The sequence below is a fragment of the Mus caroli genome, unplaced genomic scaffold (assembly GCF_978045245.1).
Source record: "Mus caroli unplaced genomic scaffold, Mus_caroli_1 scaffold_9, whole genome shotgun sequence".
NCBI classification, from domain to species: Eukaryota; Metazoa; Chordata; class Mammalia; order Rodentia; family Muridae; genus Mus; species Mus caroli.
This window is the reverse complement of record NW_028227264.1, coordinates 107,069,299-107,074,746: the sequence shown is the minus strand read 5'-3', so window position 1 is coordinate 107,074,746 and position 5,448 is coordinate 107,069,299.

The following is a 5,448-nucleotide window of genomic DNA, read 5'->3' as shown; positions in this document are numbered from 1 at the left end:
CTGCTCCTCACAGTCTATTCTGATTTACATAGAAAAAAAGGAGTTTGTTATGAGCACACCAATATCTTGGTTTGTTGTGGGTGTTGTTGCTTCTGCCCTCAGGCTACATGGCTTTAAAGCAATACTCCTACCTTATGTGAAGACCTAAACTGTACTATTTTTATGTGACTTAGAAATAGTTAGGGCTAATGTGTTTTAGGTTTTATAGCCTCTTAAAATAGTGATGTTTGGAATTAACTCTCTCTATTCTGTCAACTCCAAAAAAATAGTAATCCAAATATAAAAAGTTTTTTCTCTCTTTTTTTCCTGATAATTAAATCTGATTGAAGAGTGACTAAGGCTAGCTGAAACTTTGAAACACATTCCATATCATTTTTGAAAGACAATGTATGAAGCAGAAGGTACTATATGAAAGGGAAGATATAAAGGAATTTGTCAGTAAGGTTCTTATGATTGACTCACATGACGTGCTTTGTTTAACTCAATGGAATCATGTTCATAAACCAAATATGTGCATGTGATCAGACTGTAGTGAAACATTCTTTGAGTTTACCATAGTTATGGGTACCTTTTAAAAGTTAAACTTGCTCCATGGAAAGATCCTAGACAACCTTCTTGCAGAATCATGCAGACTGTGAGGAGCAGAATCTCTAGACATGATGGGTATTGCATGGACTTGCCGTTCGGAATTTTCCTCTATTTTCTACTTTCTTTATAGCCATTGACCACATTTGAATTTTGACATCTCAATAATTGGAAAGGATCGTGACATCCTGAAAGCATGCTATACTCAATTGAGAAAGATGTCCCTCTAGGTGGTCTGTAGCTGTTGATCAGATGTTCAGAGGATCTTTGGATCTGGATCCATACACTTCTATCTATCAGGATCCACTACTCATCCACAGACCTGTCCTTATGGTTTCTAGAAGTAGGCCTGAGTGATGAGGAAGAGAACATAGGCACACACCCCGTGACTCAGGATTTGAACAACAATGTCCCCTGACATCAATCACATTCCCCTCCATCTTCAAGGTGCTGTACTTTTCCATCTCTGCCCTTTCTGATTGACACTGTTTTAAAACATTGTATTTTGAGTAGACTTAGAACCAATGAAATAAACATGCTTTGAGACCATTGTTGAAAACATTTCAATACAAGTTCTGTGACCATAGTTCTTCAGAGTTAAATAATAGCTACTTGACAAGATGTAAGTATGTGCATATATTATTGCTTTTCATTCTACTATCTTTAAAAGCAGCAACTCTCAAACCTTGCACTATAATCTAAGTTCTTTAAGTCCAAAGATAAGCTTATACTTAATAACAAGAAAATCAAAACATCAACGGAAGTGTTTCAACAATGTAACAAAATCTTATTCTTATATTGTGAACTTACACAGCAAAACTTTTCTAACACCTAAATATCTAGCACTAATCACGGAGTCAGAGATCTTGTCACTTTGTGATGACTGTGATGTGCTGACCGTTTGATGTCTACACAAATTTCCAGATTGTATGCAATTAAACTTTTTATATGCATTAGTATTTTTAAAATCATATACCTAAAAACTAATATATAGTGACCATTCCCTGAAAGATCTTGCTTTCTTAAAGCAATGGGATATGCAGATATGAGTAAATGATTAAGCAACTATTTCTTGAACTGGTAGTGAAACTTTATGGAATAGTGTGTTTGTACAGTGGTGACTATTTGTCACAGTAGGCTCTGACACCGGCATTCAAGCACCAACCAAATTGGGCAATATGTCATAAGGAGCCAGTTGGGGGGCAGTAACAAAATCCTTGGATAACCATTCTATACCAGAGACATCTGCTTATCTTAGCAAGACAGTAACTCCAGGCATCTCTGTAATCTGGATATTGTAAATATCATAATTCATGTATTTAAAGCATGTAAGCATTGTAGAAACTCTATACATCTTATGCATTTTAATTATTAACTGCAAGCAACCATGTGCAAAAGTATTTATGTAATACTTTAAGAAGGCTATATAGTTAAATAAAAATGATGTAGCATAAAATTTGCACCTAAAAGTAAACAAAATTCTGTTCATAGGATGTATTTGGATGATAGATTTAGTTTGTCCTTTCTAACTGGAGGCTACATAATGCAACACTAATTATAATGAACTTAATATGTGTTTGAGACTGTATGGCTGTTTTGATGAAATTCTTTTATTCTTTGAAACAGTCTTAAGTAAGATTGAGCTAATTGAAACTTAGAGAAATTATCTTGCTTGTTCAAGGTCAAATGAAGGCCCTAAAACTTCCCCTTTAATACCAAATTTTACATTTGCAATCCAGAGTAATTCTTAAAGGAAAACCTTTCTTTGTGTATTGTGCACAGTATATGTTATTCTCCTAAATGAACAGACATGTGGAAACATCTATAGTGGTTTTTTTTGGACATACAAGTTTCTTCTGATAACTCCAAGATGGTCCCAGTTATGGAGATTTCCATCAGGAATCTTAAGCACCTGCTCAGAGCTAAGCCAACCTATGTTGATCCGCCACTCAGACAAAAGAAATGCTTAGCCTGGTTCTGAGAACTCTGATGGTTCTCAGATTTTTAAATCTTCAATCCAGAAGTACAGGTGCAGGAGAAAAGGCATAGAGAACAGCTTCCGGGGTCCCTTCCTCTGGGCTTCATGACTCTAGTGCCCCCTGTCTAGGTGCTACCCCATTTCTTTGCATAACTTTGGGAGCATAGAGCATTGAATTTTTACATCTTTCCTTTCTGCTGCTTGGTTGAGGCCCTTCCCCCATGTCCCCAGAAGTGACTCAAATGTTCTCTCAGTGTAAGTGCAACGCTATTTTTACCATCGTGTTTGGGAATCTCTGAGCACACATTGCTGGCAGCTTAAGTCAGCTCCGGGTGCCCAGGGTTCATGTTTCTCAGTGTCCACAAGTTTGAGGCAAGACTGCTTTCTGAGGTATAGCCTGCTCTCTTCCCTTTCTTCACCAGGGTCACTCATCCAAGTATCTGGAGACTACTCTTACATTTTGTCCACTTTTCTGCTCTCTTCTACCCAAGTTTCCTTTCCTTTCATTTCATCACTAGCCCTGAGCTCTACCCTCTCAGCTAGTAGTTTCTTTTGATCCAGTTACATAATAATGTAGCCCCAAACCCAAGTGATCACCCACAAGAACTTCGTTAACAAACTCTTCATCCTTTCTCTCTGGTAGTCTCTTCTTTGAACTCCCTACATTCACAGCCATCCCAAAACACAGTTTTCCAAAAACCTCAACTTCTCTCCCCAGAAATATCAACTTCACATTTAAAAACTGTCCCTAAATCACTCCTCCTCAGAAGTCCTACTCTGAGACTCTTCACTGCCGCACACCCTGAAAGAATTGTATTCTCCTTCAGAGTTCTCAGCCATTCACTTCTGTGTGTTTTGGCCACTGTCACTATTCCCAGAAAATTGAAATTTACTACTTGTAATACTTTCATTTTGATATCTTTAAAACAAACCTCAAAATCCATCTAAAAAGTGTTCTGTGCAAGGTTTTATTTGGTATGGTGAGCATGATTAGTTCAAGTAAAGCCTCAAGAATTGGGACTAAAATTGATAGTTCCAGAGTAAGCAGTGTACATTACACATGCAACGTGAATACGATATGATATTTAATGTCAAATACTAACACTAGACTTATGAGCTATGTATCCAGTATACCACTAAGTCTCTAAAAAGAAAAAAACAAAGCAAAACAAATCAACAACAACAACAACAAAAAGGAAGGCTTGGAAGTCCTAAGAGTGTCTTACTCCAAAGATTCTGTTCCCTCCCAACATGATACTCGACTTTCTTAAAGGCACATAGTTAAAATCTGCTGCTTACCACATTATCCCTAAACTTTTTCCTCCTTCTCCTTTTCTTAGACAGGAATTAGACACATTGTAATGCATTTGAAAATAATCATGAATGACAAACAATAGGATAAACTATTAGAAACATTCTACCATTTACCTAGTAGAAGATTTTATGATGAATGAACTCAGGTTTTGTTTTGTTTTGTTTTGTTTTGTTTTGTTTTGTTTTGTTTTTTGAGGTGGTTGCTAATAGCAATATAATTCTTATTACTATTTATGTGCTCCAATTTTTTAAAAGACATAGTTTAGCTATTTAAAATGGGATACTTTGAATTTACACCAACCTATCTAGTTCCTAACATGTGTATCTCCCTCATGTTCATGGAGAAATAATATAATCGCAATTACAAGCCTCTCACATTTTGCAAACAGTTTGAGTTCCGAACACTACTTAGTTGTTTGGGATTGGTGCATACTTTCCCACTAAGCTAATCTGAAAGGACAGTTGTTGCTCATGCTAGGATTTTCTTTTCTTATGTCCCCTTTCTAGTCTACAACTTCTAAAACAACAAACAAATGAACAAACAAATATTAGTGAATAAAGTACGAAGTGAAAGTAGAAATCTACTTATGTCTAGGAGAACACTGATACTATTTTACTGTATAGCAGAAGTTTTCTAACATGGTGGGAAGATGGTTTTACAATTTAGTAGAGAATAATTCAGTAAGAAAAGGCTTAGCTTGCACCCGTTCACCAGCTTCCTGAATCTTTTCTATTTATAATTTAGAAACATTTTTCCTATCTTTATTTAAAAAAAAAGAAAAGAAAAAACAAAAACAAAAACAAAAACAAAGAAAGCGAGAGCTTCCTCGGTCTTTTGGAGGCTTGTGATGTGAAACATCCAGTTCCCACATCACAAGTTAGCGGATTCTATAAATGCCTTTACCTCAGTGAGGCCTTCTGCAGACCAAGCTTTGAAATTCCTTACTAGGGACTCTCTCTAGTTTTCATCCTGTTTTTCTACTAATTCCTGTAATTCCTGGTACTTTATGTGCCATGCTACATCTTTATTTTGAGAGCTAATGTGTGATGTGATGTGTTTTGGTCTAAATCCACATTCTATAACATTCTAATGAAGATTAACGTAGCCTCTTAAACATTCAACATTTCTTCATGTTGAAAACTCTTAATGTCTTCTACTGTGTGCATTTGGGTGCATGTATATGTAGGATAAAGCCAACTTCTGATACTTTATTTCTTCATTCCCCTCCTTTATTTGTTTGTTTGTTTTGTAAGACAAAACCTCACTCTTGATACTAGAGACCACTGATGTCTTCTTTTTTCCTGCTTCCACTGGCAGGTCACCAATCCTCATGGAACCTCTAGTCTCCACCCTCTTCAGTGCCAGGTTTACCTACAGGAATGTATCACCCTGCTCAGCATTTTACATAGAACTCAAGTCTTCATTTCGCACAGCAGGCAGTTTCCCCTCTGACCTGTCTCTAGACCCTTCTAACTGGCTCCCTAGACCCTTCTAGACTCATTGTTTTCTGTGGTCTCCAGTTCATGCGATTGCACACCAGGCCTTCTTGTCCCTTTGTCAAAGTAATTAA